This window comes from Varanus komodoensis, unplaced genomic scaffold (assembly GCF_004798865.1).
Source record: "Varanus komodoensis strain SLA01 unplaced genomic scaffold, ASM479886v1 scaffold1, whole genome shotgun sequence".
In the NCBI taxonomy this organism is placed as follows: domain Eukaryota; kingdom Metazoa; phylum Chordata; class Lepidosauria; order Squamata; family Varanidae; genus Varanus; species Varanus komodoensis.
The window spans coordinates 3,099,270-3,121,437 of NW_025335268.1; the positions used below are offsets into that span (position 1 = coordinate 3,099,270).

Here is a 22,168-nt window from a genome sequence, read left to right on the forward strand (position 1 = left end):
TTTCTTTAGTATGCCAGTTTCTGATACAGTAATACTCCTAGGAAAACACGGCATGGCTATTATACAACTATACACAATATGAACAGATGTACACTACATACACAAGGGTACTATTGAGTGTAAGAACTAATGATGTTAGTGAATATTAAAATTGTGGTCTTACACTACTTCTACTTATTTCAATTGGACTTTTGCAAAGTTTGTAATGAGTTAGACTTCTTATCTTAGAAAAGTAGTATGAGCACATCCAAATTCTCTAAAGTGACGTGGGCACAATTTAAAGCAGTTGCTAAGAGAAGGGTAGACCCGAAAGCACTATCCAAAGAATCAGACTACCAATAATATGTTTTGTCTACTTTTTTAAGAATCTGGAAAACATGCAGGTGCCACTCAGCATGGCTCAGAACTTTGACACCGTCAATATGAAATAACAACACACCCACACCTAGCTACTTTGCACCTGCTTTATAGTACTGAAAGCTGATGAATTAAAAATAATACATCAAGGCACTGTGAACACCCAGCCTCCCACAAGGCTGAATTCTAAGAACTCTGTTTTCTGACTATATTTTGTGCAAGCAACTACAACCATCACATGCACTGCATGCTAAAGGCCGCAGCCTTTGTCTTCTCCAAGTTCTGTCTATTTCAGAGGCTAACATGCTGCAATTAGTCTAATTAATGTGAAACAATGAGCTGTGTTACCACTTATCAAATTGATTGTTCCCCTATCAAAACAAAACAGGCTGGCTTTTTGATGTAATTTCAAGAGATGATTTGAAATGTCATGTTGCTGCAAGCCAATTACCTTATGACTGGAGTCACGGTCAACAGAATACATAATTAGCCAGAGTTTGGGAAGGCTGCTTACTGCTAGTATGCTAATTAACTGTCTTTTGTCATAAAACAAAAAGGTTGTAGCTAGGGTTGTGAAATAGGTCTTTTTTATTTACATTTCTTTGTGCTTATCAATGTGAGGCATGACAATGCAAAAGAATGGAAAATTTTAATTCCGCTACTTCAAATTAATACTGAGCTGCAAGGTCAGGCTTAATGTGGGACTACAATAACATTCAAACTCTGTTTCATGCAACACTCAGGCTGCATATAATAACACACACAGGGGAAAATTAAGCACAAAGCAAATCTCATTCCCAAGAGTCATCGAGACTCACCTAATGAATCACAACATTAAACCAATATCATACTCTTTTTCTCCCAAATTAGAAACTGTCTGATTGTACTGTGGGTTACCCTGCCAGTTCCAAATTGCTCTGTGCCTGCTATTTTAACTGCTTTTATGAAAGAACAAAAGGCAGCATCTCATCCCTAAATGCATTTAGTTTGGAAAGAGGCTCTATTAAGCAAATCTCTTATGAAGATTTTTCAAATTGCTCACCTGCTTTACACCAGACGCTGTGAAGTTGTAAGTAACTGATATCAGAGTAAGTAACTGATATAAATTTTGTGCCAAAAGACAGAAGTATGTCCCTAAAATTGAGCTGTCACATGCTGCCATGAAACAATCTATTCCATGAGAAGATACATCTGAATTGCTCCTCATAACAAAGTAAAAGCTGTAAATTTATTCTAAAAGGGCCAGGCTAGACAGGACAGAAATGTGTGATCAAATCTTGCTTTGATCAAATCTTGCTTTGCTGTTAAAAGCAGCTGATGGGGGAGGGCAGCCAGTGTCACAGAGACCATGGCACTTGGAGAAAAGCGTTTGTCCTGTCCTCCTGCATCTTGCCCTTTCCATTGCTATTTGCTTGCTTATGTGAAGTACAAGTGAGGCTCACAACAAAATGCTGGGATGTGGCATGCTCCTGTTTGTTTAATTTCTATACCACCCAACAGCCGAAGCTCTCTGGGCATTTCACAACAACATATTTAAAAACAATATAAAATATACAATTAAAACATATTAAAGCGCCGTTTCCATTGGCAACATGAAACTTAAAATCAACTAAAAAGGTATTCCAACAAATTTGCCACACTCTTTCTCAGGATATCCTATCCTATCATATCATATAATTTATTCATTGCATTTCTATATTGACCCTTAACCAAAATTCTATGGGCATTACATTATTGTTGTAGTTGTGGGTTTCCTTCCAGCAGTCAGTCAGGATTCTCTGCTTGTTGGACATAGAAACACAGAAACCGAGCAAGTCAGAAGGGGCCTCCCAGGCCAACTAGTCTGACCTCCAGCTCCAGCCACTCATGATATGCCTACCATGTATGGTGTAGACAGTGAGGATTTTGGGTACATAAAGAACAGGTGTTAGTATATATGATACTGGTACATGTTCATGGGGCAGGCAGAATGTGAAGCAGATCAAAGGGGGGTTGGGGAGGATGGGCTATCCCTAGACACTAAGCAGATGCACTTATCTCAAGGCCAGTCTCCTAAAGGAGGCAGGCAGTTCCTGGGAATAACCAAGATATACAGCTGGCAGGAGCGCACTCTGAGAATGAGTGATAGCTCTTGTCCTCATGGCGAGTTGTCAGCAGAGGCAAGCAGCCCAATTAAATGATCAGCATGCAGAGAGGAGGCGTGCTTGCTTTCTGAAAGCCACTCCCAAAGGGATGGGTCCAGGCATGCTCATAAGGAGAGTTATTGGAGGTGAATACTAGTTTGGGTTCAACAAACTGCTCTGTGCATGCTTACAGATTTGTTCTGGGTGATTTCTGCTTTTCGGTCAATAAAGAATGCTTTGCAAGGAAAATGGCCTGTAGCTTTTGAATGCTCAAAGGAGAAAACTTTGGCTCACAATACAGTCTATCATTAGTTATTCACAAGGTGGAGGAGCATGATATGTGAATCCACCCATTGTCTAAATGTAGTGAAATTACTGGGAATGAAACACTACAATTCACTTTTCTACGTTGTGATCTTACATGTATTCACTCTTTTAAAAACGTGAATACCCTATTGCATTAAGGAACTAAAAGCGCGTATTTTTTAAACTGATGACTATAGCCTATTTTAAAATGCTGAATATTAACAAGTTAAGTACTTCCTGCAGCAATAGCCATTCTTTCACAAACTTTGGGTTTTATTTTTTTTTTAATTTTAAAAAAGCATTGTTTTAGATGTCATTATACACTCTTTCTCTAGCACATACCAAACTATTTTCATAATAAGATAATTTCCTCTGTTAAAATAAGACCCTGCATTACATCAACTCCCTGTTCATCAAAGCAAGGTTCCTGTCCATAAAACAGATGGTAGTACATATGCACACGTGTGCACACTCACACAATTAATATCAATATTAGATGCATGTCAAGTGCCATAAGAAGAAGCTCACAAGCAATGGGACATGTTGGGAAAGCCTGAATTCAGGAGGAGTGACCTAAAGCCTGGGTTAGCTAGCATGAATTAGATAAGGAATGAATGATGAATGCAGGAATCCTTGTGGAGGAGAGGCCTAAAATGATTTCCCTTAAAGAGAAACTTGCAAGGGACCACTACCATTCTCCCAAGACACCTAGAAATTACCTCATCAATAGCAGTCATTGAAAACAGACAAAGAACATGCCTTTGACCCATTGAAAACAAGCAGTCACATAGCAGACAGCAATAAAGAGATAGCTAAGGTAATCATGAGCAATCAAGCATCCATCAAGTAATTAGCATGAGGCTGAGGAACAATAGGAACCTTCCTATTCCCATAGAAGCAAGTCTGGGGAATGAGTACAAGAACCAGAGGCTTAACAAATAGGTGTGGGAAAGCTATGAACACAGAGGAGCCAGCCAGCCTAGAATGTGGACGTTTTCCATTCCTGTCTCACAGGGGACTGCTGTCAAGAGCTACTGCACAGGACAACCAACAGACAGGTAGTAGACTTAGGTTCCCTCTCTTTTTCTTTTAGCTTTTATCTACCTATAAGGGTATTAGGCAAAGACTGCCTACTTCGTTAGAATTCTAGAGCAGGATTGGGATGCAAAAGGAACATTTGCTTACTAGAAAACATTGTATTTGTAAGTATTTTATTTCCATTTAAATGAATTCTCCTTTTGTTTCTTAGCATGTTATGTGTCCAAATCAGTGTAAAAGCTAAAGCATGTCCCCCACTTGGACCATACGCACTGGGCACCAGCAGAAGATCCTGAAGCTCTTAGGGTACTTGGGAAGGCAAGTGCCCCCTTTTGAGGTGAATTAGTTCCTGAGATAACCTAGCATAAGAAGATGAAGATATCCACTTGATCAGACCTACTGCTCATTTAGTGCTAAAGTAGTCTTCCGCAAGCTGGTGCCCTCCAGAAGTCTTGGACTATGACTCCCATCATCCCCACCTTGTCATCTGGAAATAGTGGGAGCTGTAACCCAGCACATCTGGATAATACCAAGTTAGTCAAGACTATGTCAGAGAATATCCCCCTCCTGCCCAGGGAATCTGGAAATAACCCTACATTTTTATTGTGAATTATGAAACCTATAACTAACATGAAAACACTAATTTCTTCTGCTGCTGTCATTTACTAGAATCAATATCATTCTTCCTGTCTTTATTCAGCAGAGAAAACAAAGCTAATCCCAATTTCTAAAGAGCCAGCTAATAAAGGAGTCAAGGGATCATTAGTCTAATTAACTCATTCCTGTTTTCAGTTTACATTTCATTATGCCATTACACTCTCTGAAATGCCAATTTTTATATTCCATGAAAAACAATCTAACATATAGACATTAAATTAAATAAATTTTAGCATACATTATATGTTACCTCAAATTTAAGCAACTTCTCTTCAACTAAATCATGAATTTAAGCAAACCTTACTGAAGATGAAAAGTGTCATATAAATATTTGTATTTTGCTTTTTATATATGTTCTTTCTTACTGCTGTGTCAGAGATTCTTGTATTCAATGGGATTACTCTTGTCTGCAAAAACTAAGTATGCACTTCAGTATATTCCTATATCAAGGGGTAAAATATGAGTTAGTGCAGGGGGTTCTTAACTGTTGGGAAGACAGGTATTATCTGGTACTATCTTCTGCTACCACAACTGGCCTGACATTCTTTATGGGAAACCTTTAAATATGAAATGTCTTTTTATACAGATCTGAGTTTGAGAAACACAGAAAATGCACTACTGTTGACTTTCTGTTTCCCAAGACTGTTAAATGAATAAACTCACTTCCTCGAAATCTGTAACATACTTCAACATGTCTGGTTGTTTCTTTCTAATACTGTTACAACTCAAAACTTTTTATTTTTTTCTTTTAATACAAAATTGATGCACTTATACTTCTAACTTTCTTTTTCATAACTGTACGAAATAGGGTTTCTACTGTTTCTTTTAAGTAATGCTTTCAGTAATAGTAATAGCTTAACTGGCAAGTCACAAATAGTTCAGTCTCCAGAAATATATCAATTAAGTATTCAAAATTTGAATAGGCTGTGCAAAGTAAGCACTCAAAGGAAATAGGACAGCTACGTATTAAGTAACTGGTACAATGTATTTCTGCATTAATGGTGCCAGTCAGTCAGCTGAATGTTTTTCTTCTAGAAAGGGCCAGGGGTGAGATGAGAACTACAAGAGGGTACTTCTGTCAGGTGGAAACATGGAGGAAGTTGCATGCATATGCAGACTAACAGTCCATATCTCACTTTGCCCCTCAAGTTTTGGTTCCATTGGTAGCTGCATGCTTCTATCAAATGGCACGCCTCAGCTATGGGACACATTTTAACATCTTTTCTATTGCCAGCAGTGGGTTGCGTTAGCGATTCAGAAAGCCATTAAGAAGTCCTAGTTTATAGGTGGGCAATTTCAGCGGGATTATGGCCATTTTTGCTTCCAGGACCCTCTATGTACTACACTCTGCAAGTTGTGTACACTCCATATGTCACCAGGGCAGGGGAAAAAATACTGGGGAGGTTTAACATGCCCAAATTCTACTTGTATTCAGGTGAGATTTGGCTATTTTAGGTTTGGGCTTTGATATGGGTAGTGAACTGGTACAAAAGTTTTAAATGGTCCAAACAAGTGCAATGTGTATGGTGATAAGATTCTTTCCTTGTGCAAGGTTGATGGGGCAGGTAGGCATTTCATTCTATGGCCATTTCAATTGGGCTTCAGCCCTTGTAGAGTGTGACCCAGCTAATTTTCTTGGTCCTCCAAGCAGTTTTCTATACTTTCAATGATGGTATCCTTCCTGATAGACTGCTTTGGTTAGAAGTTACCGCCACTGCATTGCACTGGTTCCACCTGGATGCTCAATGAACTGTGAACTTTATTGGACAGTATAAACATGTAATAACTAAATAACCAAATGACTTTCTTAGTGATTAGCTGCTGAAAGTAAGCAGCAATGCTTTCGCCACAACGTATTTTGGCAATCTGCCACACCAGGGTGGCAAGGGCTGCATGTTGTCCATGAACCACAAGTTGCACACCAATGCTGTAGATGTAATAAGCAATTCTGTACCTTAAACATGCCTTCAGAGTTGTGCTTATTTAGGAACTCACATGTTTAAATTATTCTCTAAACTACAAAATATGTCCACATGTAGAAATCTAGCATGTTGGGGACAAGGGTAGCCTGGAGCACCTCCCCTGCTAGTTTCTATGTAGAGCGATTTGTTTGCATAAAGTATAAAGTCACATCAGCCACAAACTGCTGATTCCCCGCTCACTGAGAATAACGAGGACTATAGCTAACGTGGCACTTGCTAATGCTTCAGTGATAGTGTCAGACCTTTACATTTCAACAATGTCAGCTCTTAGTGCTTTGCAGCAACACCTGTTAACTTAATATATTGTAACAGGGCATGGCATATTGTAATGTGCTATAATGTGCTTGGAATCTTAAAGTACGAACATACATTACACTTCCTTTCAAAATACATATGTGTGTATTTATCATCAGTTTGAAGCAACTTTGGAACAGATGTTTTACCAGCCTACCTTATCAAATGAATAATGTTCCGTTCAAAAGCAAATAAAATATTGAATGTGATATTCAAATCTGCATTATTTTATAATAGGCATCATGATTCTCTCTACCCCTTTTAAAATGCTTATTCTTCTTTCTTCTAGAATAACTCCAAGACTTCTGTTGCTAAATTGATAGCAAAATGATTAGATGATACCTAACTCTGCTTGTAAAAAAAAGCCATAAAATATTTTATTTGGGATTTTAAGCAGACCTGGAATGTTAAAGCAAAAACAAGTGCTGAACCCAGAGTTGTGGCACCATAAGCCCTGTCTAACAAGGTGTTGCACACCAAAGCCCAAGGGAGTATTGGTGTTCTCACTGTGAAGATTAGACAAGAGCATTCACGCAGGACACAGAGGGAATATGATGGGACAAGAAGTGAGCAATCCCAGCAGACACTCTCTTGAAATGTCAGTCAGGCACACTGCTTCCACCACCTTTCACAGACCTAAACATCTCTTTATGTCAGAACAAATTGGGCGATCCTCAAATCTTTTTTTTCTTTTCCCTGACTTCAACACAATGAGTGCAGGGAATAAGAAAGACAGAGAGAGAGAGAGAGAGAGTGCAGGAGGGAAAAAGAGAGGGGGGAGTGCGAAGAGACTGTTCAGTTCAGTTCACATGAAAGCACTGTGACACACTACAAGACTGAATACTGATATTGGCAACCCTTACAATCTTATCAGAGTAGCTGCATTAACAACAGCAGCTACAAGTCTTACTCCAACTGCATCACATTATTTCTCCCTTTTCCAAACATTCAAAAGACCTCTTCGGAAAAATGCTCACTCGTTACCAAAGGTCATAAAAATGTCAAAACATATGTTTAATTATTCGTACATTAATGTCAGACTTCTCTGTTTATTCCGACGCTTGGGTGTATTATATGAACGCAACACTGTTATCTAAAAACATCTGTGAGTTTGGTTCAGACTAAGTTAAATGAATTTACTTCCAAATAAAATCAGTTGGATTTTAAATGAGATGTAAGTTTAACTAACCTACTTTAGATCTAACCCAAAGATTTTAATGGCACTATCTTCATACATATAGCCATGTGTCCTGACGTTGTTGCAGATATTCCAAAAATATATTCAATGGTCTTATACAGTGCTTTAAATAAACACAACAGAAATATCAGTAAAATGTGTCCACATGTTCAATATAATTTTTTTTTACCCATGGGGGAGGGGGTTAAAGGTATGAACTTCAGTCCTTAGTCATTCTTTTCATATCAATTATATTTCTTCAAACAACTGGAATATCATCAGCAAACACTACAAGTTCTTATATGTAAAAATATCATGGTTAGTTTCATCTGGGACCCAATCTATACTAGAGAGATTTTTACCAACATTATAATGTCTGACTCACTAGCATGTATCATGACATTCACCTCAAATTACTTCTGCCATTATATCCAGGATTTCTTCAGACCAGTTGCAGCACGACTTCTGTTCTTTCCACAGAATAAATTTAAGCATGTGCTAAACTTGCGGTACTGTTCTGCTGGGAAGAGGCGTGGTTGCAGTATGTGGGGACAGGGAGTGACACTGCTAGAGGAAGTACATATCAGGCTTCCTTGGTGAAGCACTCAGGCTTCGGTTACTGCCCTGCCTCCCTTGTCCTTCTCTCCCTAAATCGATCTGTGGACAGTAAATGCAGTACTGTTTCCCCCTCCCTTCTCTTATCCTTTCAGAAAAAAAGTTTGCAATGACTTTTCTGATTGTCCCCATCGTCCTTTTACCTCAAGGAACAACTAACTGAAATATATCTACTTGATATAAGTCACATTATCTTCAGTAGTCTTATTCAAAAGTAAATCAGATTGATTTTAATGGCGCTTACTTGTAGGAAGGTCAGCACAGGAGAGGGCTGCAGATGCTTGCTTTTGTGGGGGGGAGAATAGGGGCGCTGGTCCTTTGGCTTCACCCCATGGGAAGTGCGGGGACAGCAGCAAGAGTATCACAGTCTCCCCCTTGCAAAGCACTATTGGTGCTTGTCAGGTAGGGCAAGAGATGTGGAGTTGTGTGGGTAAGGTATTTCCTCCTGTGGGGGTAAGGTATCCCCTTTGACTCCTCCTGCAGTCAGTGCCACTGAAATAAATGAAATATGTTAGCTCTGCCCAGGCACACAGAAAGAGCCTGATCCTGGCAGAAAAATGGACTTTGGATCCAGCAGAGTGAAGTCAACATGCAATCTTCCATGGCACACCTTGCTGCAGGGTCAACAGCTGGTATGAACACTGCTTTCAAAAGAGCTAGATCTGCTGAGCTTACTTCAGACGTATAGGGACCCTCTGCTGACAGAGGGGCACTCCTAAACCATACGTATCCCCTCTTGGCCATTCTTCCAAGGCGGCCAAAACTACACTATTATTTGTTGATATATTAAACAAAAGACTGCGACAGCTGGAGCAGCATAACATGACAGTTAACACTTAGTGCATTAAATCTATGGGAAAAGAAACTTTATTTCACATATAATATGTAAGCTTGAGGCTTGAGTAGATTATAAAGATAAAGAAAAAAACAGGTTTGAGTCAAAACTTTGGATACTTAGTTTATTTTTAAATGATTTTTTTCTAATAAATTGTTCATAAAGTTTAATTATACAAAACATTAAAATTAATCAAAATCAGTAAAATAATTCATTTTGTTAAAATAGCAAATTGTCTACATTTTAACATTTGACTAGGAAAATGTTAAATACCTATATACCTCATCTAGCTGGTTGCCATTAACAGTATACAACAACAAAAACAACAACATATAATAAACTATGCATTAGTTCTGGTATTCCTAAAAGGAAGAGAGCCTTTTAAAGCAAACGAAATGCCATTGATTTTTGCAGGTGTTTAACAAAGATAAGCTGAAAAGGGGAACTTCTATTCTAAATTTGGTGGTGGCAAAAATGAATTTGAATATGTTCAAAAACAAACTGAAGTCTTCAAAAATGGCTGTATAAGGAAAACTGAAAGATGTAAATAACATTTCTTACATTATTGTGAGATATGGAATAAAAATGTTCAAAAATTCAAAGAGTCCTGCTGCGGCAAAACAGCATTTCATTTAAATATCATATTATTTAGGAAACATCAAAACTGATGTGCTGCTTATTTGTCTATTAAAACAGGAAAGCATTTTAAGCTCCTCCACAACAACTTCTGTAGCTACAACTCTGGATGGTGAACAATATACAGCCACTGAATTGGAGGGAGACGCTGACCCTATAAGATAAATATAGGAAATTAAAACAGTAACACCTACTACACTTCAAAAAAGAATTTTGGTGGAAATGTCTTACTGGTTAGTGGTGCAATCATCGTAAGGCAGACTAATAGTCCTTTTTTTAGCACCAAGTGAAGACCAGTTAACTTTCTTAGGTTTTTTCTTCTTTTAATTTAAAAACATTTTAATGCTTTTTAGATCCTTGTGTTGCTGTTGTCCTCTGTTATTAGTTTTGCTTTGTCATCCTTATGAGATGTTTTCACTTCTTTTAGATGTTACATTCACTTTAATCACATCTGTTTAGTCTTATGGTTTTAGCCAGTATCTGTGAACCTCATGGAAAGTTTTGATTATTTGTCAATATAGAAACTCAGTAAACAAAGAAATGAAGAAATAAAGCATTTCAATTTCATTATTTGGGACAATTTGAATGGGGGGGAGTCTTGTGTTCATCTACGAACAACATACACTTTACTCTGAGAGCCCTATAAGCAACTATACAAAATATTACAACAGTGTCCAGTGAAAGGGATAGCCATCAAAGAAAACTCTCTCAATTAAGGCAAGAAGGTTATTTTAATTGGATGAAAGAAATGGAGAGAAGCCTAATCTACATAACTGGAGTTTGGGATTTAAGTTAATTTAGGGGTATTTTACATAGTCTTTTTTCCTCTACCCAAGAGTTAGTTCAAAAATATATATTGCAATCCATGAAATTACACAAAAGTGGATGGCTTAGGTGTATAAAATGGGGGGAAATGCACATGTGACCTACTTCAAATATTGTGTGCATTTACAGTTCCTATGAGTGATATATCAGCAACATTAAATGATGGCAGCCATGAAAGAGAATTCCAGGGGCTTTGTATATTTTAGTATATCAGGTATACTAAAATATACATATAAAGATATATCCACAAACACACATTTGCTCACCAAACTAGTCATGGAAGTATGGATAGATATTTATCACATATATCTTGAACCCTAATTTCAAAGATATACAACTTCATTTGAAATATGCTCAGAAAGAAAAAAATCCTAAGTAAAAAGCATGTAAAAGCAGGTTACATTGTAAGAAGGCACAAGAAAAGAAGCCACTCTTCTGTTTAAATTAGCAACATCTTCCTATGAGCCGTTACAAAACTACAACTACTCTTGGGACTGTGTAAGAGGTTCCCTGCTTCCACAGAAGTAACCACTATCAGACCATGATTTAGCCAGGTGCAACAAGGTCCCTTGTGCAGGACAATAAAGAATGCCAGAATAGTCCTGGTTATCTCTTTTGTTAGTGTAATTCCTCTTTTAAGAGGTACTGCGGCATTGCTAATGGCAACTAGGACAAGCTGCACAGGTCTGCCTTGTGTGACATGCTTTAGTTACAAAAGAGTAAACTTTTGTATAAGCAACAGCATGCAACCAAATGGGTTACTGGTTGATAGGGAAGAAGGAAATGATGATCTAGTAGTGTAGTCATGTGACAGGAAAGGATGCCCAAGAGCTACTGATTTCTGAAGATCTTAACACGTAATTAATTCTCACAAGAAGCAACCTGTCCCATTCATTATCAATCTCTCCCAATAAATGGTGTAATCAGTTCTACCACATGGCAATTCTAATTGTCTTATGCAACTTATTTCATTTTAAACTGAGAAAATAATGGTTCTAGCAAACTTATACACATGTGCCACACCCAAACTTCAAGGTCTTTTCCTTCTTTAGGCACTAAAATATGAATGTGTCCTTCAGGGTAACACTAATTCAATGGACACCTTCTTTGATTGTATTAATGCTTGAGAACGCTCTTCATTCAAATTATGATGCAATCTTCAAAAGAAACATTGGGGGTAGTGCAATAAAAAGTTGATCATCATCAAGTAAAGAGTGTACCTCTTTATCCTGAAGATTTTTCCAGCTGCCATCTCTTTATGTGGGCATTAATTTAAATTGTACTTACTTATCTGCACTTTCTTGTATTATTTTTGAGAATCTGGGTCCACTAGCAGATGTGGGCAACTCAATATGGCTTAGATTATGATTGTTTCTCCTTTCCTAAGGGTTCTCCTTCAACATGAAAAGATATGAATGGGATGCAGGACATTTCAGATATAAGGAAGAAAGGAAGAAAGACCCATTCTATGAATGTGAATGCTGCTTTATTGAGGAAAAAGGGATAGGCTTCAAGGCAATACATTGAAATCTTTAAAAAATATTTATCATTAGAGTTAGATTTTAAAAAAAAAATTTAAGGGGAAAACATCACAATCCACAATTGCATAGATGTGGAAACTACAGCCTTCCTGATATTTTGGCCTACAATTCCCATCACCCCTAGCTAGGATCACAAATAGTATGGGTTTATTGGATCTGTAGGCCAAAACATTTGGATAGTTAGAAGTTGTCTTCCCCTGTATTTAGACAAACCAAAATCTAACAAATATATGCAGACCTTGTGCAGAAAACAAGGTGGTACAAAAAGCAGAGGATATAGAGAAGAAATAGGAGGAAAAGACCGTAAGACCACGGGTTAAATAGGGTCTGTGAGGTAGGTTAGATGGAAATGTGAGAACTTGTCCAATTCCACCCAGTGACTTTCATTGCTAGCAGAGATTTCAGTATGGTTTTTCTCAATCTAAGCCAAAATTTGTCATTGCATTGGATCCCTTTCCTGTAATGTGCCACCTCCACAGAAAGGCAACTTACTGCATTGACCAGCAGTACCTTCTGCCTTGTAGCACTTTAAATCCAAACCTTATATTTCCAAGTCTGCCAGAATTTCATCACAGTTCAATTTCAATTAAGCCACTTGGTATTTACAGCAATGTAACTGAAAGTAGATTTTGGCTCATTATCTCCATAAATCTGAAGTAATATACTAGTGTCTCAAGACATTACTTCATTTTCATAACTAGGAGAAGATTTCATTTCTGTGGATTTGTGTTAAAAGCAATTTGGAAACTTTGCAACTATGATATTACTTACCATAAAACTGAAAGCAATGAATGTATCATGAGGAGCCACTATTGCGTAATCTTCATATCTAATTCTTCATTCTTAATTACTGTGGGAATTTAAGTGTGTGATATTCTTAAGTACTCTAAAGAATTAGCTCATTTAAGAATTTGGTAGGAAAATATCATTATTTTGAAATAACCCTTTCCCTTCCCATGAACCTTTTGTTTTTAAAAATTGGTGTGCATGTATGCATGTGTGCATGCATGAAGGAGCGAGAGGGAATCTAAAAAACTACACTTATAAAGAGATCCAGAGGACAGGGACAAGTCTAGGAGTTCCCTATGGTCTAAAGTAAACATGATTCCTTTGTGTTATTGAGACCTGAATAAAATCTAGTTCCTCAACATAAATTATAGTAATTCTTTACAAATTCAACTAAAAAACAAAAGGAGCGGTCAGTTGGACCATCTGAAAACCAACATAGGCACCTATAGTCTATACAATGCCAGACTGCATGGTCAAATTGTCCACCATGGCATATTTGAGCCACGCTATAACGGCAATAATGTTGAATATTCAATGGCCAGTCACAGCTTGTCTTATCATGTGAACCTTGTACTTGTGGACTATGAAAGAGACAACCCCATAGAACCTATCCACAGGCCACTGATAATGCCTCTGGGATGCATGACACGACAAGCCACAGCCATGTGTTGGATATGCAAACCTCTGCCAGCATGCCTCAGTATGCGTCACAGCCATGGTAGGCTGTTGTGATTGTACAAACTAGGTCAATGTCAACAGCAGGAACTGTTGATAGGAGCTGCGTAGGGAAACAAAAAGGACTAAACAGTTAATTTACTTGTTGTCTAATATCCTTCCTGAGATAACCTACCTACACTGAAGACTGAAAATGACCCATTTAAAATTAGATTAAAGATTTGAAATATCATCACCATATTATTGGCTTTTCCTTTTTTGGACAGTGCAACGAGATTTAAAATGTGTCATTCATGGATAAGCATTAAGAACAATGGACATCTAACACACATTATAAACATACTCAGTAACAAGTATTGATCTTATATTCCTGGAAGAATGGCTCCTGGCCTCAGCTGTGTGTGGTTTCACTTCCTGATATTCATATACTCAAGCATCAAGTCTCTCTCGGTAACCACTGCAGAAAGACCGAGAATGGATATTTGCCAATTTATATACTACAATTGCTGTAATCTGAACAGGGTGGTAGTAGGGCATAAGACAAAGGTTAGAAAATAATACATAGCACTATCAATTTGGGAAGTTACTGGGCTATGGATGACCCATGTTCAAATCTCCATTCAACAATGAGGATCATTTATAAGAAAGAATTAAATGAAATAACAAGTACACTAAAAAGTACTATGGGCAGTACACCCCCTCCCAAAAAAAAACCCTCACACATTTTTGGCATTTTGAAATGGAATTTAGTTCCCTGGCTTGCATAAAAGGAAAGAAGTATAGAAGTACATGTCTGCAGCTATGGAATTCAAGTAGTTCAGAGAAGAAAAACATCTGCTTGAGATCCTGCACACATGGGATCAATACCCACTGCCAATCACATGACTGATTTATTGGGCAGATAGGCCACTCCCATAAGAATGTAGGGACTTGGTTAAATTCATTTGCATTCCCCATACTGTCAGGCAGCTTTCATTCTGTCATCTGCTCATTGATGGAATCAGATGTTGCACAGGCACATTCATACACTTTTGCACAAATTTGCATTTCCCCCCTTAAAATAGACAAATCCATACCAAAATGTGCAATTTTATACTTTACTGAGGGGGAGATGCACATTTTCAACACTTTGTAAATGTTTTATAATTTTCTAAATTTGTTTAAAATTAAAGAAAAACAATCCACTCATCTGTGGAATCCAGGCAACTTTAGGAGGCCTTCTCTGGGACAAAGATGACAAAGCTCTAAGCACAGGCTGCCCACTTACATCCTGTACTCATCAACATAGATGATTGCTTCTCCAGACATTGCTTGAGAAAAGTAAAGAAAAAATCAGCAACTTGTGTTATCAACACATAAAACCATTTGAAACCATTTTATACTTAGGATGCATTCTTCTAATGTCTTTACCATTTTTTCCTCCAGAGATTTTGTGTGATATTTCCTAAGTCTTGATGATGATACAGCCTGAAATAATGCTGATCTTTGTGCTGGATCCACTGTTCATTCTTACCCTCTTTGCAGTATAATTTCCAAACTTACTTACTATTGAGAGGCAATGGCTCAATAGTAAAGCACATGCTTTGCATACATAAAGTCTAAGGTTCAGTACCTGCCATCTTCAGGTAAAGCTAGAAAAACTAATGCCTGAAAACTTGGAGAGCTGCTGGTAGTCAACATCAACAATATCTGACTAGATGAACCAACAATCTGACCAAGTTGTGACTTCAAAAAAAAAAAAACACACACACACAAAAAAAAAAACCAAACAAACCAACCAACCCCACAAACTTTTCTATGCATTTCTATGGCCATTTTAAAATATATGAATATGTCTTACTGTATACAATTTTATCTCATATATGCATTTTGAAAGCAGTTCATTTTGTCCATTTTTCACTAATATACACATTTTTGTGTGTCCTTTCCTCCCAGAACCCGAAAAAGGACTTTACTGAGTAGAAAAAAAATGCAGAAAAGGACACACAAAAACTAAAATGATTAAAGGGCTGGCACAACTCATTTATTTATTTGACTGATATCACACCTTATTTTTCTTTTAAAGAACTCAAAGTGGCTCAAATTATTCTCCTCCTGCTGCTCGCATTCTTATACCTTACACAGCTGCTACAACTGTTTTAGCTTAGAAAAATCGCAAGTAAGTGGAAGCATGATACAAGTGTCTAAAATTATGTGGGGTATGGAGAAAGTGGGGAGGGAGAATTTTTTCTCCATCTCCTATAATGCTGGAATCCAGTGTCCACCTCATGAAGCTAATTGGTGGGAAATGCAGGAAAAATAGAAGGAATAAAAGTACTTCTTTACATGGCGTATTATTAAACTTTGAAATTCACTGCCACAGGTAGTAGTGATGGCCACCATTTTGGGTGCCTTTAAAAAAGGATTGGACAAATTCTCCTTCCTTAAATGCCCTCATGCCCCTTAAGATCTGAGGGAGAGTCTCTGCTCCAGGAACACTTCCTGGAAGAGGTAAAAAGGACATCTACTTGGAGTAGGGCCTCCTGCAGTGGCACCCAGATTGTGGAATGTGCTGCCCAGAGAGGTTTTCCTGGCACCAAGCCTATATTCTTTTTGGTGCCAGGTCAAAACCTTTTTATTTAAGCGTTATTTTAAAAATTAGCATTTTAATGGTTCAACAGTCACTTTTGATTTGATTTTTATTGGTTATATATTATGTTATTGTATTGATGTACTAATTGTTTTATTGGATTTTGATTTTAATGTTGGAAGCTGTCCTGAGATGTTGTCATGAAGGATGGCATACAAATGTTTTAAATAAATAAATGGAGGCTATCAATGGCAACTAGCCTTTCTGGCTATGTGCTACCTCTGCTATCAGAGGTGTCTTTCCTGCATACACCAGTTTCTGAAGAGTTTAGGCAGGCAGAGGTTTTGTATCCATCCTACTGTATGGATCATGTGAACTAGTTTGCCATCATGTGAACTAGTGCTGGGCTATTGGTGTGATCCAGCATGGCTTTTCTTATGGTATTAGTAAATGCAAATTATAATGGATATCTGCTTTAAATGTGAATACAGCTCTAAGTAGTCCAACTTTGGTATGTTCTATTCAAAATGTAACCCAAATAAATTTATTTATTTATTTATTGCGTTTGTATGCTGCCCATAGCTCAAGTTCACATAGCAAATGGGCAGTTCACATAGCAAATTACCCAAATCTTTATTAACATTTGAATTATAATTTTTTAAAGTACACACACTTTCACATTAACCTAAATGCAGGATTTGACTGCTTCCATGGTATAGCCCTTTAACACTGTTCATACACTGGTTTTCTGCAGGATCAAACTGGAAATTACATTCTTAATATAGCATATTATCCAGCAATGTGCTTCCTCATATTCAAAATGTGCAATAAATGTTTACTCACAAGTCACATTCCAGAAAAGTTACCAGCAATGCTAATTAAATGTATCCTCTTTGCATGTTCATGTATTATAGCTTCATTACGGGCACAGGTAAGGATTCATCAATGAATAACTTCTACTGCCTTATATTTTTCCTGTTCTAACAACAGGAAAGGGAGGCACTAATTACTATTTTCTATCATTTTTCCTTTTTTGTATAATAGCAAAATAGCACTATATTCTTTTGTGTTTTTTAAGGAACGAAAAATGGAGAATTAATTAAATGAAAAATTAATTAAATATGTCTTCCTCCATCTCTCCTAGGAGCAGAAACTGACACTGGTGCAACATCACTACCTTCCTTTCACCCACTCTCATAACAATCCAATAAAAGAGGAGTGTCAAGATTAAATAAAAAATTACAGTGTACTGCCTAAAGTCAAACTTGCCTTTAAAAGCATAGGGCAGTATCTTAAACTGCAATTGAGGTAGTAGGAATAATTGTTACAGCAAAGGGAAGCATGGGCTTCCTAGAGCTGGAAACTAGCCAAGAGTGTGTCCCCCCGCCCCCGCCCGAGCTTTTGGAATAAGTCAGTGGAGCTCACAGAGAAGCACTCAGTTGACCTGTCTGGAAATATTAATTTCTATTAGTTCCCAGGACTGCTCTAGAAAGAACTACCTTCTTTTGTTGCATTGGCATTCCTGTGAATGCAATCTAATAAGCACTGGACAATGTCCAGTTTTAAACAGTCTTTCTGCTGCCCACACTAGGTAGGGGAGTGCTGCAACTATATTTTATTACAAAATAAAACATAACCACAAATAATTTCCCATGCCTCACCCTCCACATGCATACATGGATGCAAACAACACAGAAGACTCAGGGATGCAATGTGCTAATGAAAATTTTGCCTGGATCTTTCACAAAAAATGGGGTAAACAAAGGATGGCAATTCTTGAAAAAAAGGGCTAATGAGGAAGCAACCCTTGATTTTTCATGAAACTTTCAGGAGAGTTATTGGGACTGGTTCCTGTTCTCCTTTCTAAAATCAATCATCTTACTATGGCAAAAGCTAGTTTCAAATTTTCCTGTCTTTTGTACAAAATAATAATCGCCAATAACATAATACCAGTTTGCAATACCAGAATATAGGTTATTCTCCTGCTTAATCCTAATTAGAATGGGTCTCTATAATTCATGTTTCTCCCATACCATATTTCAGATTAAAACTGGTTTTCAAAGAAAAAATGTCCTGAAAAGAGCTGTGTGTCTCCCCATTTTAGGCAGGATAAACTTGTGTACTAAATTCTGTCTTAAAACTATATTTCAGATTGGATAGCCAAATCATCCTGAATGTACTCAAACAAAGATGCAACAAAATGTTTAAAAATGTTAATTAAAGACACATTGCTGTCAGCTCCAAGAAAATAATACAAGTCATGAGATTAAGAGGTAATCATATCTTTCTGAATTGTAAAATAGGTATATAGGTCTTCTAATAACAACTTTTACTCAAACCTTACATAAATAGGCTTATATGATACAAATATTACGTGGGCTATGTGGAAACTACAACGTCCATAATCATGTTTAGGGATTACTTGACAGAACAGAGACATTTCATTTCTATTGGACCTAGGGATTACAGAAAAGAAACATCTAATATTCCATTTTTTAATTTCATGCATTTTTTATTTACCTTTAATGATGCTGTATATATTCATCATCCTGAAATATTAAAACAGTATGAAAAAAGTAATAAATTGGTGGAAAATTTAGGGAATGGGAATGCAACAGCACGCAAATCATACACTATCAAGTGCTTGATACACATTTAAAATTACTGCCTAGTACAGGAAAGCCAAATTCCTGGCAGATTTCTGAAGCGCAAAGTCACAATAAGAAGATCAGCAGAACAGCCTGAAATAATAGAATATTCATCCCCCTAATCCATATGCAATTCTTTAGGGCTTTTTTTAAACAATGCATATGAGGTCTGACTGTATTCAGGATTTAAATAAGTTGTCTCTCTTCCTCTCTCCTCCCCTCCTCCCCCCCTTCCTTCTCTTTCCTCTCACACACAATCACACTCTATTTTTGTTTAAAAAATGTATATACAGTTATCATTTCTGCTCTGCTGCACACACGATGACAAGGTTAGCACATCTTCTCACACCTCAAATAGAACAATAGCTTTTTTAAACAACAAAAGTGCTAAAAGAAATACATTTATTAATACAAAATAAAAAGATAGCCCTATTTTGGTTTCTAAAAAAGAGGTTTTATATTTCCTTTTCCTCTTTCCATGTAATTAGGTAGTGTTGTAATGTTTAAATTTACATTCACTCCCCCCCACCCCAGATAAATGTGTGTATATGGGGTAGGGGATACTCTCTCGTTAAATCTTTGAAATCTTGCATATCTTTCCTGATACATGTGATTTTAGTTATATTATTTAGAGAAGTGATAGTGACCTACAGAAGACTAAATTCAAGAAAACTCAGGTGCATGCTAATAATGCTAACACAGCAAATGCCAGTATGGATGTTAATACGGCAAAGAAACTATTGCTGTGGATCTGAAATGAAGAAAGATAGAGAGGCCCTCAAACTAGTTTTCCTCATTCAATTTTCAAGAGATATATATTGCACTGGATATAATCCTCAAATTGAATTTAAATCTATGTTCCTTCAGTGGTCTCTGCAGTCAACTTGAAATGCATTCAGCACTAAAGAACCAATGGCCTGTTCTGCTCACATGAATTTACATGAATGATGAAAAAACTTGTTAGTTATCTCAGGATCAACTGCTAACCAAAACTAAAGAAATGCAAATAATTGTGTGGAATCCATTGCATGAGATCTTTTTGAGTAATTAACAGGGGATGGCAACAATCAAGTCATGCTTTGACATTGGGCAGGTATTAACACCTGCTGGATGCAACGTTTTTGAGCACTTTCTGCAGCAGCTGAGGGGAAAAGCAAGCTACTTTCTCACTTAGTCTTAACTGGATTCAGCTCTCTCGTGGAGTGAACTGATGCCTTGACTCCAGCAGCAGATCAGATTGGGGCCAGGGTACCTTCCGCCAACCTTCCGCCTCCCATCACTGCCGTCAGTTCCGTCACAGCCACATCACTGCTCAATCACCTCTGCTGCCCACCTCACAGACCAGATATAAGTGGTCTTTCCTGCTTTCTCCTGCCCTGCCCACCATCCCTGCCCAGGAAAGTCAAGTCATGTGTTCTTCTTTCTGTGTCAGGTGTCAGCACTGTAGCAGCTAGGCTAACTTTCTCCTGGACTCAAGTGCAGTAAGTCACAATACATCAATGAAAGAGAAAAGCCAGCTAGCAGGTGCTGTTTGGATCACATGTAGAAGCTGCCATTGTTGCTACTGTTTCTTTCTCAGTCAACATTTCACTCCTGCTGCATAGGGGGAAGAGACAGACTGAATAGCGAAGTAAAAGCTTGCAGAGCTGGAAACTGTTAATTATCAGCTGTGCTTGCTGCATTGTGGCTTGTCAAGGTAGAAGCTCAAGCGACAGTGGGGAAGGACAAACCAAGTGCAGCACGCAAGTGTGGATATGAATTTCTGACCTGAATGTGCTGATGCCCCAGCCTCCCAGCTACAGTCTGAATATTTAACAGCTACTTGGACTGCCACCATGCTTGCTCCCCCCCCCCCCCCCCCCCCCCCCCCCCCCCCCCATTTCTTCCTGTAGCCTCTTCCTGTTCATTAGCAAAAGCAGCAGCAACATTCAAACAGGGAAAGAGCCACAGGCTGCTTCGCTGTGATCTGGTCCATTAAGAGTTGAACAGAGTCCATTCCTCATGCAAAAATGCAGATAAATACATTCCTTAATGGTTCCCAATTTATTTCTGGATCCAATTAAAAGTACTATTATTAACCTATAAAACCTCAATGGCTTGATACCACAGTATCTGAAGGAAAAACTCTTTCTGTGTATTTGTCCCTGAGTGCTGAAACTCTTATGCCTGGCATGCTGATGCTCAGTGAGTGCCAAGAACCAACCTTTTCAGGAGTAGCTTCCCAGCTGTGGAAAGACCTCCTCAGAAAGGTCTGCCTGGCGCCTGCTTTGTTATCTTTTCGGTATCAGGAAAATACCTTTTTATTTTGTCAGGTCTTTTGATCCTTTCATATTTCTGCTGTTCTTTTGTTTCAAGTTATTTTATCTCCATGGCATTTTTAGTTTCTTGTGGTGCTCATTTGACCCTCTGCTGATTTTACCTAATTGCTATACATTGTTTTATTATTTGACTTCTATGGCTTTTATTTGTATTTAGCTGTATCTCACTTAGAGAGCATTTAGCTACAGAGTAGCTAATACATTTTAGAAATTAAATAAACAAATCTCCATTGTGCCTATATTTCAGGAATTTGAGGCAGGAACTCAAGTCTACCTAAGACTAAGTAAAGACACTCCTATGCATGTTTGCTCAAAAAAAATTCCTACTGTGTTCAGTAAAATTTGTTCATGAAAGTTACTAGTTGTGATTGCAGGCTGAGTCAACTTGTTAAAACTCAGGACTTTTTCATGCGACAGCTATTACAACCCCATACACACTTGACTGAAAGTAAATCCAACTTTATTTGAATTTTGTTCATGAAAACTGCTAGTCATTAATTGTAAAGCCTTATGATTTCTTTTAATAAGCTTACTAAGGTACCAATAATTTTTCTCCCTTTTTCATTTCAGCTGGTACAAGTCCTCTATGTCCTTCTTTCACAATTATAAGATGAACAGACTGAAGATTTGTACAAAAGAGAACAAGAGCTTGTGGTTGTCTCAAAATGCATGTCTGTGTGCTGCACACACAAACATGTTGCTATGAAATTGAATGGTACTGGGCTAAAGTATGTTGGAGGCTGTAGGTTGGATACTACAGCATGAGTTTTCTGTTCTTAGAGG

General features: G+C 37.7%; 1 protein-coding gene across 10 annotated transcripts in view; it reads right to left on the reverse strand.

Annotated features, from left to right (window-relative positions):
* ESRRG (estrogen related receptor gamma) overlaps positions 1-22,168 on the reverse strand; it is a 637,351-nt gene that overhangs the window by 300,160 nt on the left and 315,023 nt on the right. For 2 of the 10 annotated variants that reach the window (XM_044426496.1, XM_044426094.1), the window contains exon 3: positions 18,940-18,968. The exons of the other annotated variants lie outside the window; for them this stretch is intronic. The gene's annotated coding sequence lies outside the window, so the exon portion shown is untranslated. The remainder of the gene's footprint in view (positions 1-18,939; positions 18,969-22,168) is intronic. 10 annotated transcript variants of the gene reach the window in all.